This window comes from Callospermophilus lateralis, chromosome 17 (genome assembly GCF_048772815.1).
Source record: "Callospermophilus lateralis isolate mCalLat2 chromosome 17, mCalLat2.hap1, whole genome shotgun sequence".
Classification (NCBI taxonomy): Eukaryota; Metazoa; Chordata; class Mammalia; order Rodentia; family Sciuridae; genus Callospermophilus; species Callospermophilus lateralis.
This window is the reverse complement of record NC_135321.1, coordinates 52,244,252-52,259,548: the sequence shown is the minus strand read 5'-3', so window position 1 is coordinate 52,259,548 and position 15,297 is coordinate 52,244,252.

The window sequence follows — 15,297 nt, the reverse complement described above, 5'->3', positions numbered from 1 at the left end:
GATCTTTTGCTTCTTGGATTTGTTTGTGTAATTTATTGTCGAAGTGGTCGAAGTGGTCTTTCATTGTCTGATTTTGCTGTCTAATGTCTTCTTTGAGACTCCAGATCATCTGAAGCATGTATATCCTGAATTCTTTATCTGACATTCCATCTGCTGCAGATATTACCTCTTCTAAAGTTGAGTTGACCTGCATTGCTTGTGGTCCTTTCTTTCCTTGTCTTTTCATACTGATCGCGTTTCTTTCTTCTGGTAGCCACGCCCCCGTATCTGGTGCAAGAGACCTCAGTCGTCAGCACTGGTGGGTGCTGTAGCTGGGAGACCCGCGCCGCGCGGCTCCCGCCGGCTCCTGCATCAGCGCCGCCTCAGCTCCCGCCGGTTCCCGTGCCGCTGCCACGGATCCCGCCAGCTCCGTCCTGCTCCCTCGCCGCTCCTGCTAATTTAGAGTCCGCTGGGAAGGAATCTCTTTGGCCGATCTTTGGTGACTTCCCCTCTCTGCTATGGCGGGCCCCTGGCTCCTTGCAGGAGTGACCGAAGGGAGAGGTGGAACTGGCTTGTCTCTGGTCTGATATAATCTCTGGTTTTAGATCCCAGTTCGCTAATTCATAGAGGCTTGGTTAGATTTCCTTCCCATCCTCTCAAGGTGGGGAGCCCTTTCCTGGGTGGGCACGGCCGTTAGCAGAGCCGGAAGGGCACGTGCCTTCTGTCGGGCCAGGCGGGGACCCTTCTGGCTGCGCTGGGCCGCCGGGGGCTCCCTCAGCGCCAGGCAGATGGCGCCCGCGTGGCTAAGAGCCGGGTGGGGTAACCCTTCGCAGAGCGGGCGGGCCGCCAGGAGTGCCGGGATGGTGGGAGCTGTCTGCCGGCCGGGCAGGGACCCTTCTCGACGAGCAGGGCCGCTGGGGGCGCTTGTAAAGCCGGGCGGCTACCGCCGCGTGTCTAAGACCCAGGCGGGCGGGGTGGCTGTTTGCAGGGCAAGAGCGGGACCGGCAGGGTAGCCGGGATGGCGGAAACTGTCTGTTGGCCGGGCAGGGACCCTTCTCGCCGAGCAGGGTCGCCGGGGGCGCTTGTAAAGCCGGGCGGCTGCAGCCTCGTGGCTAAGAACCAAGCGGGCGGGCTGGCTGTTTGCAGAACAAGAGCGGAATGGCGAGAGCTGTCTGCCGGCAGGGCGGGGACCCTTCTCGCCGAGCAGGGTCGCCGGGAGCGCTTGTAAAGCCGGGTGGCTGCCGCCGCGTGTCTAAGACCCAGGCAGGCGGGGTGGCTGTTTGCAGGGCAAGAGCGGGACCGGCAGGGTAGCCGGGATGGCGGAAACTGTCTGTTGGCCGGGCAGGGACCCTTCTCGCCGAGCAGGGTCGCCGGGGGCGCTTGTAAAGCCGGGCGGCTGCAGCCTCGTGGCTAAGAACCAAGCGGGCGGGGTGGCTGCTTGCAGAACAAGAGCGGAGTGGCGGGAGCTGTCTGCCTGCAGGGCGGGGACCCTTCTCGCCGAGCAGGGCCGCCGGGGGTGCTTGTAAAGCCGGGTGGCTGCAGCGGCGTGGCTAAGAACCAGCCGGGTGGGGTGGCTGTTCGCCGAGCGAAAGCAGGGCCGCCAGGGTAGCCGGGATGGCGGGCGCTGTCTGCTGGCTGGGCGGGGACCCTTCTGCCGCGCTGCTCTGGGCCGCCTGCCGCTTCCCCCTGTTTTTCTTATCCAGTGTTCATCCAGATAGAACTTATTTAATTTCCCTTGTAATTATGACACCTCTTTATCCTTTAAGGGAAACAACTTGGGCAATGGAATAGTGCTTTTGGATGGTTAGAATTAAAATCTCCCTACCCCTCAATTTTCTTATTTCTTACTGCAAATGCAACATTTTCCCCACTTTTAACTAAATTGTGTTTTGCCCATTATTTTTCTGGTTGGTAAAATCTGTATTGCTAAAGTGGGATTAAACTTAACTGTTATTGTTCTGTGGCTAGAATTGCATGGAGTAAGCTACCTTCTTACATAAAGAAAATAGGTTTCACGGTTCAGCAACTAACACAAAATTAACTTAATGTGACAGGAGACTTCCATTTTAAAAGCAAAGATCCCAGTGATCATAAAATCATCAACTTCTTTTGAGTTGGAAGAAACCACAGAAATTACTTTCTTTTTAAGCAGCCCATGTAAGTCAATATCACAGACATAGAATGTGTTAGTCAGCTCTCTGCCACTATAACAAATACCTGAAATAATCAACTTATACAGAGTAAAGGTTTATTTTAATTCACTGTCTTGGAGGTTTCGGTCTATGATTGATCCCACTGTTTTTGGCCTGTGGCGAGATGGCACATCATGGCAGGGGCAGTAAACTGGTCACCTTATGGCCAGAAAGCAAAAGATAACAAGGAAGGGGAAAGGTCTCACCATACTCATAGGGGAGCTATCCCAAGGACCTCTCACTAGGTCCACACTAGAGACCAACCCTTAACATATGAGCCTTTGGGGGAATGGTCAACATCCATACTATAGTCTATGTTTATCTAACTTTTAAAAATTATCTCCATTTGCATTTTCTCATGCCAATATTTTTATATCTGATACAGTTCCAATTATTATATGGTTTCTTCTGATTTCAAGATTGTTTCCCTTATCTCTCTATTAATGCTTATTTATTTGGCACCTGCTAACCTCATCTCTTAGTTGGACCACTACAGTTCTCTCTATCTGCTCTCTCCTATCTAATCCAGTTCATGCCACAACCACTCCCAATATTCTTCACTAATTCTGCACTAATTTTCGTGTGCTTGTAGTTGACAGAGGACATCTTCTAACTCACGGCCTCTCTTCCCACCTGGTAAAAAGATACCTCTTCATAGCAGCATGACACTGGACGTCAATAGAGCCTCGGTTGACCTCAGTTTTCTCTGCTCTACAGGATGATAATACCTCTCCCACCTCACAGAGCTCTTTCAGGGATTAAATGTTGTACTCAAAGGCACTGTTACAATCACACGAGACTTTGTAGTAAATGATCTAATGATCCACCAGCTCTTTGTCTGTTCTGTGGAAACATCTTAGGAAATGTCTAATCCTCTCTCAAGATAGCCTCTTGAAATTCTTAAAGTTCTACTTGGACCTCTAAGCTTTCTTCCTTATCAATCCTGCCTCTTTAAGCTAAGCATCTGTAGTCTATTCATCTGCCCTTTCATGCCTTAGTTATTGATTCTATATTTGTTCTAGTTGATGCTCCTCGAGAGCAGGAAGATTTTTATGTTGGTTTATGCTTTCTAAAATTTTTTGAGTAACATGTATTCATTATGCAGATTAATGGGCTTCATTAATATCGGGCTATCTCAAGATGTGACCTCAATACCCTGTTCTCATTACCCTTCCTTTTTGTTCAGTCTATTTTTGAAGGCTAGTTTGGCTTCCCTGATGTTGACACCCTTGATTCCAGTATTTTAAGTGAATTCCTAGGATTCAATCTCTGTGCCGAGGTGAAGTCTTCAAAACGCACAAGTTAGGTGGCAGGTGTGAGTGCCACTTTGAGGATAGGAATGAAATAGGTTAGACTTGAGCCAGTATACCTCCTCCCACCATCTGTTTTTGTTGTTATATTTTTTTTAATTCTCAAAAGACAAAGCTTTCTGAGAAAGAAAGATTGATACTTATTATTTTTGTTGTTTTATATTATTTTTGTTGTTTTCATATCATGCATGATCCAGTGCTAGATTTAAGGAAATATGGGTTTCTCCACCTCATCCTTGATTATGAGTGCCTCTGTGTTATGTAAAGATTACAAAAACAATTTGCAGAAATGAATCTAAAGCACATTGTAAATCTGTGTTATATGTTGCCCTGGTACTTATATATATATATTTTTTTCTATCAGTGAGAAGTAGACTGGCATGTTGTCTTCTGATTTGGGCCTCTTTTTGTGGGTGCATATACTGAGGATTGAACTCAAGGGCACTCAACCACTGAGCCCTATTTTGTATTTTATTTAGAGACAGGTTCTCACTGAGTTGCTTAACGCCTCACTTTTGCTGAGGCTGGCTTTGAACTTGCAATCCAACTGCCTCAGCCTCCGAATCTGCTAGGATTACTGTCCTGTGTCACTGAGCCCAAATGATTTGGGCCTCTTGAGTAATAACTACAACTTTGACATTCCTCCTTTGACACAGCCCTGTCCTAGGTGCTGATATAAATCCAGTTTTGAGTTGCAGTTTATAATTGCACAGAAACTCCCTTTCCTTTTCAATCATGAGCTAAGTGCTGTAAACTCTCTTATGAATGCAAATGCTTTTCCAGCTGTGTGTAATTGAATGTATTTAATCTTAAGTAGATCTCTGATAGTCTTGTTCTTTTTCCTGTACAATGAAGATATCATTCTCCTCCATGGTTATTCCTTATTTGTTCAAAGAACTTGTAGAATATGGTTATTTCAATTTTTAGCGTTTATTTCATGATCATAGGAAGGCTTGGGGAGAAGTCTTTTGTTTTTAATTCAAACTATAGGTCCCTTACATAATTGCCTCCTGTAAACTATGTGAGAATGTTTCCTTCTCCTGCCTAAGTCTTCTGTGACTTTGTTATATTTTTCAATCCTTTCTGTGTTTTCTGAATATTATTGTATTTTCTGATTTCATAGGATATCATTTTATATTGACATTTTTTTCCTTCATAATAACTTGACAGGGTTGGTTATAGTTCAGGTGGTAGAACACTTACCTAACATGCACAAGGCCAGATCCTCAGAACTGAAAAAAAAAAATTCTTTTGAAAAGAAAGAGCCACATTACAATATTATGTAAAATAAGAAAATACAGTCTTTTTTAATTCATTAGATTTCTTTTGACACTGAGCTACTTCCCAATAGTGTATATGAAAACAAATGAATAGTGTAATATTATATGTTGTAGTCGACTCTTGATATCTATGTTTAGACTGATCAGCTTGGGTATTACCTGCAGAATCTCTCTCCTTGCTCTGCCACCTACACCCAACATGCTTGTATAGGTTGAGTGTCTCTTAACCAAAATGCCTGGGATCAGAAGTGATTCTAATTTTGGAGATTTTATGTTTGGAATGTTATATATACATAAAGAGATACCTTAGGGATGGGACCGAAGTATGAACAAAATCATACATATATGTTTCATATATGTGTTATACACATACTACAAAGGTAATTTAATACAATAATTATAATAGTTTTGTATGTGAAACATAGTTTAATGGTGAAGAATTTTACACTTGTGGTATTACATGAGCACACAAAACATTTTAGATTTTGGAGCATTTCAGAATTCAGATTTTGGGGTTAGGGAAGCTCATCATGTATAAGATTTTATTCTAACTTCATGCAACTATTTGGTATGTTTTCTTACCGTATCAAGAGCAATTGGTGTGTGCTCAACAAGTGCAAACTCCATTAAATAATTATTAGCAAAGACAACCAACTTCACAGGAAGAAAAATAAAAATGTATTTCAAACTTAACGACAACTGCATGTTTAGTTATTTAATGCTATTAAGTGAGATTTCATTTACATGCATTCATTAGTGAATGTCATTAAGAGTTGTTTACTTTTTCCAAGTAAAAATGTAGTGAAATATTGATAAGCTTGAAAAAAAATAGTAACTGTTGGATAAAGAGCAATGTCACCCTCTTCCCCACTAAACCTTTTCCCCTTTCGTCTCCCATTAGTCCATGTCTTTGGTGTCTGGTGTAAAGCCTCCTTACCCAATACTGGCCATCTGTGGTTTCTCTACAGGCCTTGATCCTGAGAGCAATTTAGTACAGGAGTTTTTGACCCAGATTGGGAAGCTTAAAGGTTGATGAACGGATAATGTGGGAAGAAGCAGCCAGGATTGAGCAGGGGGTGGAGGGGGATAGACTTGTAGAAGGAAGCCAGACATAAAAGTCAGACTCAGTTCTCTTTATTATTGCAAAGTATAATATACATATGACATTTCTCCAGAATATCATATTGATCCTTCAAATAATTCATGGACTCTCAAATAGAGTGTGGTGAGGAAAAAAAATTAAGGAAGGTAGAATATGAGAACAAAGTTTCCCATTTAAAAATGTAACATAACTTAATTTACATAATTGAAACATTTCTTAAAGCATAATTTAGAATTTGTCAGGGATATAGTTTTAATGGCAGAGAGAAAGTTTATCACCACAGTTTTCCTATTCTAAAGCACATGTGGTGAAATGCTGCCTATCATTTAAACATGGTTTTCCTGAGGAAATATTTCAGGTAAAGACCATGCTTATATTTTACTATAAAACATGGGTAACATCAAATACCATTGTTGTGAATGAGGAGGTTAAAGATGAAACTACTGAATAATTAGAATTGCCATTATCTAGATGTCTTTCTGAATTATAAAAATTTAGCCTGCAGATTTCAGGTATATTGTCATTAATCACAAACACATGGCCTTTTTGGGTGGAACATTTGCACTTTGTTTATAGACCAGGTAAACTCTGAATTCCCTTAATCCACGTTATCCGACTACTCATTCTTTACAGTGGACGTGTTTAAATAGCAGTAGGATTTTTAATTAAAAATAAATTATAATTTAAACTTTAGAATTAGCTGGTATTTCCAAAGCAGGACTAATAACAGTACCTAATGCTAGTTAACATAGGAAATAAGCCTTTAGTTTGCAATATTATCCAGAAGAAAAGGACAGTAATGATATCTGTCAATTTGATACTAGTCACAGTCAGAATAGCAGTTATATTTCCTATAATTGATAGACTGAGCAATATAATATAATATATTGCAATATAATATCAAGTGAGAATTTCAAAGTAAGAAGTATTATTGGAGATAATAACAACTATAAATCTGTATAATCTCCATCAAGGCTCTGGGATGACTTGTAAGTATTCTAAATAATTACTTTGGGATATGGGGAGTTTGGTGACAGTTGTAGTGAAAATTAAGCTAGACTCCATTTGCTGATGGCCACAGTCTTTTCATTATGCGTCACATCAATTCATTTGACTGTTTTTTAACTTTCCATAATATTTTATATTACAAAATAACCAATTTAGTGCTTTTTATTCTTCTTCATCATCATCATCATCATCATCATCATAATGAAATAAAGCAATAATGTAATAGTGTTCAGTGGCAAAGTTGTTTGAGATCAGATTCTGATGCTCATGGGACATTCAACTTTGGGAATGTCATTTTAACTTGTCTGAATCTTTCTCCTCTGGAAAATAGAATTATCCCTGCCTATTCTGCCTGCTTCCCATAGTTTTCTTGAAGAGTAAATAATGCAATAAATATTATTTATTGTGAAAATGATTTTGTTAAATGAATGTTCATTCCTAACATCATAATATATAAGAGAACTATACGTTGCTGATGAATGTATTTTGTTTGACGATTTAAAAATTATTTCCTTGAATTTAGTGAATTTAAGAAAACATTATAGTAATGTAGTTGTGATTCAACTCATTATATGAGTTGTAAACTCATATAATGAAATAGTGATTGAACTCAGCTCTAACACTGAGCTGCATATCCCTATTCTTCTCTATTGAGGAGAAATAGCAGTCTTTGTGCCAAAAAAATATATAATTTAAAAAATGCAAAGACAAGGTTTTAGGGTTCAAGCATCTTTCAAACCTATTATCCAACTAGAGTCTGCAGATGTTAACCAGGGAATTCTAAGACCCATTTTGACAGAAGAGTTTCTATCATAAGCATCTTAATGTCCTAAAGATGTATTAAGCAACATTATCACAGCTAGGTATCATACAGTTATTGACTTCTAAACAGGTGCTTATTGGCCAAAGAGAAGCCAAGCTCAGGTTTTGCAACAAGGGACAATAAATATTGCTGTTCCTTAAAAGCTGTAATCAAGGGCCCCCTGCTATTGGATTGTGCGAATGCTGAGATTCCTTTCTTCTAAGGAGACTTTACTCTCTTTGCCTTTGTTGTTCAGCAGGGGACTAAAGTCACCTGGCTTGTTCAAGTCAACTGGCTTGTTCAAGTCACCTAGCTTATTCAAATAATGATTCCTGGGCCCTCACAGCTTATTTGGTTTGGAAATTACATGAAAGACAGATCTCCAGGTATTGCTAGTGCACATCAATAACTAGATATCACTTGTTATTGGTTAATAAATTCTCTGAGTTTGACAAATCAGTAAGTGCAACTTTTATAATTGTATATAAGAAAAACTTATGTGGGGTGGGAGATGTCCTTATGCCTAAAATAGTGTCTAGTAATTTTCTTTTGAGCCCCCTTCCCCCAGTAATAGTGATTGAACTCAGCTATAACACTGAGCTGCATCCCTAGTCTTTTTTATTTTTTTTTTATTTTGAGACCAGAGTCTTGGTAAGTTCCCCAGGCTGACCTTGAACTTGAGATCCTCCTGCCTCAGCTTTCCAAGTAACCGGATGTTTTGGATCACGTTTTACTGGCAGTTGTAGTTAACTTTTGTTTCATTGAGGAGAAATAGCAGTCTTTGTGCCAAAAAAAAGGTAATTTAAAAATGCAAAGACCAGGTTTAGGGTTCAAGCATCTTTCAAACCTATTATCCAACTAGAGTCTGCAGATGTTAACCAGGGAATCCCAAGACCCCATTTTGACAGAAGAGTTTCTGTCATAAGCATTGATTTGACTTCACTTCCAGTTGAAATAAGCGTTTCAAACTTTGAATTTGACCACTGACCATTTGGGAATACTTCTTCTGACATTAGCAATGTTGTACTTTTATTTTTGGCTTACATGAGTCACCCAACCCAATGCTATTCTTCGTAATAATGTATAATAATTCAAAGTCATCTAGAAGATTTTGCCATGTCTATTCTGGATAAGAGTTAACTTGGTTTGGAATTTGTATATAAGGACCTTTCACAGATAGTAAACATTGGCAGATGGAAGTAGATTAAGGGAAAGGAGATCTCCAAAACTCTGAAGCCAGACTCAATTGTTTGATTGTTTTATAATGGTAATTCTTCAGTTGTTACAATCCTCAGCCAGGAGAATCGGTACAAAGTGAAGCTTGTTAGAAATGCAGCTTCTCAGGCCAAATATCAGAAGCCATAGTGGGGGCCCAGGGATCTGATATAATAAGCTATCCAACTCTTCCCACCCATGCTAACGTTTCAGAGACACTGTCCTAGAGCATTGTGTGAGCACTCACAGGCAGCCCCTCCTTCAGTATCCCTGCCCTCCAACAGTGTTTGCTAATTCATAATGAAGTAGCTCACCCCAATAGATTGGAGAAGTTAAGAATATGGGCTTAAAGATCGCAGATCCTGGAATAGACCTTGTACTTAGATTTTTTTTTTTTTTGCACTGAGAAAAAACATTGTACTCATCTGTCCGAGCCTGATTTCTTCATTTTTGAAAACTGGAAATTATATAAAAAAAAAATAGCTATTTTTGCTATCTTTCATCATCCCACTTGCCCAGCCTGTTTAAACTTGCCTTTTTTTTTTTTTTTTTAAACAGTGTTGCTTCTTTCTGGTCTGGAAAGTTTGCCATGAAGCTATCAATTCTCACATTTACTTTCATTGTTTCTGACTTTCTCTGCACCATGTCTCAGTGTCTGTGCACCCTCATTTATTCAGGTGGAGCCTCAGTTTCAGCTGCCATGGAAGATGGTTGCCTGTGCCCACCAGATGTTTCTTGCAGAGCTCTCCCCCAGTGGCATTCTGTGTATGTCTTACAATCTTTATCTCATGTCCTTTAGGTTGAGTGACATATATCCCTGAAAATATGCATGGGACACAGTCAGAGCCAACCTGACAATTTACTTCTCGAGGTTTGATGAGCCCTCCCTTGCCCAGTCCTTCTCAGAAGCACACAGCCAACATCCACTCATTAGCAGATGCTGTAGCAGCAGGTTAGACAGCTTGGCCCTGTCTTTTTTTTTTTTTTTTGTTCAGAACACCAGCAAGAAAAGAATTGTCCTTTATGATACATAGAGGTCAAAACTTGAATGTTGTTTTTTTACAGCATAATTCAGGTCAGCTTGTCCCTAGCTAAAAATCAGTCTTTTAACATCTTGTCAAAACCTTTGATTATCTCCTTTGGTCCTAAATGACACATGGGCACCACGCTTGTCTGACTGTGGGCGAGACACAAGCTTCTCTGTGTTTGCTGGGTTGATGGCATTCCAAACACCTTCCATCAGGGCTTTCCTAATAATGCTTTCAGGGCCATTTTGAGACATGACATATTTAGCCTTTTACCTACCTCAGGTTGCCCCTTATATGCATAGTAATTAGGCTGTACTCAACCACGTATTTATGCACAAAGGAGAAAATGTTTGTCTTTGGAAATACAGGGCACTTACAGAATAATTTGAGAGACCCCCCCTTTTCCAATAGCTATCTTTGTCTATGCCTACCTGCTTCTCCACCCACCTCTTTTAAGAAAGCCTGCCTCTCCACATGTAATGTAAAAGAAATAACATTAAGCATCCCATACTTTGACGTGAATTAAGCTGAGGATGAGTACTGGCTTTTTATCTCCAATAGTTTTAACAAAGGATTTCTGAAAAAAATATGGGAGAAAAAGGTTTCCTGTAACATTATAAAAGAGTGAAAAATAAAACAGTTGGCATCAGTTATTATGTTTGTTTGGATTTCTTTACTCATTAGCTGTTTTCACTGGACAAATTATCTTTCTGACCTTCAACTTTATCACCTGTAAAATGGGACAATAATACTTATTTTTCAGGGTTTCTTGTGGGAGATACTAATCCAAGGTAAATGCACATAAGTAGACCCTTAAAAATTAGTAGGCATCAATTATTGCTCATAGATTTTGAGGAATTTCTGTTCATAGTAGAAAATTAAACATACCTATAATGTTGAAAATACAATCCATTTTGGCACAGCTTTTAAAAATATAAATAAATTCTTCTTAACAATTAGACATTGAAGTGAGTCGTCAAACAGATTCTTTGAAATAACTCTAAGTCTTTAAAAATAGGGCTCATTTAATCTGAAATAGCCTGCCTTTGATGGCTAAATTCTGAAAAATCTTCTCTATTTTGAGATTTAGTGACTTAGCCTTGGCCTCCTGGACACATAGGGAATTGATTTAAGTGACACAGATGAAAGCCAAAGGACAACAGTTTCCATTTACCAATTTCCAGTGTTTGTGAAGTAGTTCCTACATTTATCTTTTAGTAGCAGCAATAATGCTTTCAACTCCTATGCCCATAATCATCTTCCATCAGTTTAAAAATATTTTCTGTAATAGCTATTAAGTTAATAGACACGACAGGTCTGCTCAACTCAAGAGTTGGTAAACAATTTGTGCAGGATGGAGCAGGGACAAGCTCATGTCATTTCAGGTTAGCCTTTTTGCAGCATATCCACTAAAAAAAAAACAAAACAAAAAACAGTTTCCCCTTTTACTTGATTTGACTTCAACTTCTAAGGCAATTGGGAAAACTGAAGAGTACTATTTCTGATAATGAAAAATAGTTTTATTGAAGTCATTTTTTCTATATTCTAGCAGAAAAGAAATGGGGAAAATTGTAATTTTCAATACTGAACCTTGGTTGCATTTAAGATACTTAAACATGTACTGTTCTTGTTTTTGTTTAATTTACTGCTTGCCCTTGGTTGTGTCTTTTTTCCCAATATGATTTTATATGCACTAGGGTTCTGAGCACATAGTAAGAGTTTATCCATAGTTGTTGACTTCATGCTAGTTTTTTTATAATCTATAGTATTAAAAAATATGACAGAAACATATCTGAGTATGTACACTCTAATGTCAAGTTGTATGTTCCTCTGTTCTCTAAGATTTATCCTCTGGAAAGTCCTTAAATCTTAAAAAAAAAAGTATACACTAAATTAGAGTAATATGTTGATGAATGATCTGCAAAACAGCTTTTTTTTCTCATAAAACCTGTTTAATAACTAGATTAAGAATGTCCTTAGAAAAGTAGATTTAAGAAATGTTTATCTCTAGCTGATCACATTATATTATAAATAGTACCGATTCTCAAAATATGGTAAGATTGACCTACAAAATGACATTCATCCTTTCATATCTTGAGATTGTAATGAATTAGAAACATAATGGGGTAATTTACTAATTTTGACTCAAGTCATGGCAGATTCAGAGCAATTTAATTCATTAACTTATGGCTCATACTACTTATGAAAAAAGAACTTGATACATTTATAAATGCAATCAAGAGCAAGGAACATATTTGAAAAAAATTTGGGGGACCTTAATGTATTCTATTACAATATACAAATTCACATTGATAATTTCTAGTGTAATTTATTTGTTTAAAGAAGGTGAATAAATTTATTTGTTTAAAGAAGGTGATCTGAGAAGTGCTTTGATGTAAATAAAATGTGGCTTCTAAGTATGTAGAAGTAATCAAAAATTTAAAATGTTTTTGTATAGACTTTAATAATTTAAAATAGTCTACCTTTGAACTAGTACAGTTAGACTTCTGTATCTGCAAGTTGTGCTTCCTCAGATTCAACCAAATGTGGATCAAAAATATTTGAGACAAACTGTGTCTCTGCTGATCATGTATAGACTTCTTTCCTGTCATTATTCCCTAAGCAATACAATGTAACAACTATTTGTATAGCGTTTACATCATAGTAGGTATAAGCAATCTGAACATGACTTAAAATATAAGAGAATGTAAGTTATATGCAAATAAATACCTATATGCAAATATAGGGAATTTGAATAGCCTTTGTTTTGTTATCTTCAGGGGTCCTGGAACAAATCTCCTGTGGGTACTGAGGGACTGACTTAGACATCAGACAGTTGCAAGAAACAACAATGAGCCTCTGAAACTGAACTAAAGAATACAACCTTCTAATGACTTAGGAAGTCATGATTATTGAGGAAACTACTAGCACTAATAATAGTGATTACGACTTGTTATTCATTAGGTACTGTGATAAGCTCTTTGGATGATTTACTTCACACAAATACCCCATGGTGGAGATACCTTACCATACCTATGAGGCAGGTTTGGAGAATTAACGTAGCCTGCCTTGATCAGGCTAGTGGAATAGAACTCAGGGGTGTTTGCCTCCAGTAACAGGTTGTTATCATTTGGTTCTACCATCATAATTCCTTGGAAGCTTTCTCCCTATATCTTCCCCCCTCCCCCCCCCCCCGCACCCGCCACAGTGAAATATTGCACAATTAATATTCTAATTAGATCAGAGAACAAATTAGTACAAATTATGCAATTTAGGTTTGGGAAACTATGAGCCAAACCTATCCAGGGCGACTTAATTTAGTGAAGCACAGACTCTGCCGTAGACCCAGGTGGTCCTTTTTACCTGAGTGTGGGATTAACCCCTCCTTCAGCTAAACTGGCAAAGAGAAGTAGCAGGTTTCTCTTTTGCTCTTCTCTTTGGGTCTCTTTTGGCTCCCCAAGCCCCAGCATCACAAATTCCTACCTTTCTAACATGGACCAGAGCTAAATTTGGAGAGAAAAGAACATTTGGCTTTCTTTCAGAGACACTCAACACCAATGCTGCTGTCATCCCTGCATGGTGCCCCTGCTCTTTCACAAGGTGAAGACAATAGATCTTTTGATGATATGGTCTTTGTGTCTTACAGGCTTCATAGAGGGAAGTGTGGTTGCTTTGCTGTCTTCCTATCATTACTTTCTTCTTCCTCAGACTTTCAATCCAATACTACATTTTTATTTCCTCTTAGGGAGTGTTAAAGACAGACCACTGAGAAGAGGCTCACTCAGCATCTTTCATGGATCTACAGGCAATTCCTCTGGCTCTTCCCCTCCTGCAGCCTGTGGAGTCAGAACATCTGTTAGCGTATCTATGTTCAGGATGACTCCACCATATATCTGGGTTCTGCAGGATGGCTTTTTTTTTTTTTTTTTTTTGGTATAATAAATAGACACTGAGTCTACTGTGGAGAGTCTCTGTCACTTTTCAGTGGTCTGGAGTCAGGATATCTTGTTTGTCTTTATCCTGGTTCTTAGAAAGTGACATTAATTCCAGCCCACACTTTCAGTGTTACTTGGGCATTTGACTGCACGTGTTTTTATTTTTCTCCTTGGTATTTAAAAGCGACTGTAGAGTGTCCTCTCTCTCCCACAAGCTAGGACTTTTATAATTTAACAGGTATTGACTCAAGTAGACTTTCTTATTAAAAATCATTAGATGAGGAAAAAATACCATTTGACTCTCAAAATATATATTACATTTATATGCATTTACCTGAAAAATTTGCTGTTTCATCTCCTTCCATTCCTGCTTGTTAATTAATGTCAGATATTTATAGAGCCTCTGCCCAAGTCTTACAGATTTACTAGGTTAGGAAATCATCAGCACCTGGCTGTAGGTAATGCACAGTTTTCACACTTAAATAGACATTAGAAATAATAATTATAAAAGTGAACTTGAATATTTATTTATTTTATTTTTTAATCATACTGTTATGGTTTGGATGTGAGGTATCTCCCAAAAGCTCACGTGTGAGACAATGCAAGAAAGTTCAGAGAAGAAATGAGTGGATTGTGTGAGCCTGAAACTAATCAGTGAATTAATCCCTGATGGGATTAACTGAATGGTAAAGAGGCGGGTGGGGTGTGGCTGGAGGCTGTGGTTCATTGGGGGCGTGGCTGCAGGGCATACATTTTGTATCTGGGGAGTGGAGTCTCTCTCTCTTCTTTCTGATCATCATGTGAGCCACTTCCTCCACCACCCTCTTCCTCCATGATGTTCACCCTCACCTGGAGCCCTGAGGCATGGTGCTGGACTTCTATGGATTGAGACCTCTGAAACTGTGAGCCCTCAAATAAACTTTCCTTCCTTTACAATTGGCTGGTTGGGTCCTTTAGTCACAGCAGCAATAAAGCTGCCTAAAACATCATCTTTCACTTTAAGTGAGTTTTGTCTTGATTTCTTTGGAGCCAGGAGTGAGTAATAACTTCCTCATTTCTTAGAATTGTAGAACTCCTTTTCCCCCATCTATCTATTTATATATCAACATATACATATATACACATGATATGTATGATATATATATATATACATATATGATATACATGATATATACCATGTATTATGTATATGATATTAATGTATATGATGTATATGATATATACTATGTATATATCACATGTCAGTATCATATGTATTGTGTATATATGTGATAAAGTTAAGTAAAAGTTTATGCTCATTTGAAATTTTATCTTTTTCTTCTTTTTGTTTTATTTGGAAGTGGGGAAAATATGGGCTTAGCTAGGGAATTCTAAATGCAACATTCTATCTTTTATAGCATATATTTTGCATTGGAACACTTTAAAGTTGTACATTAAACACAAATG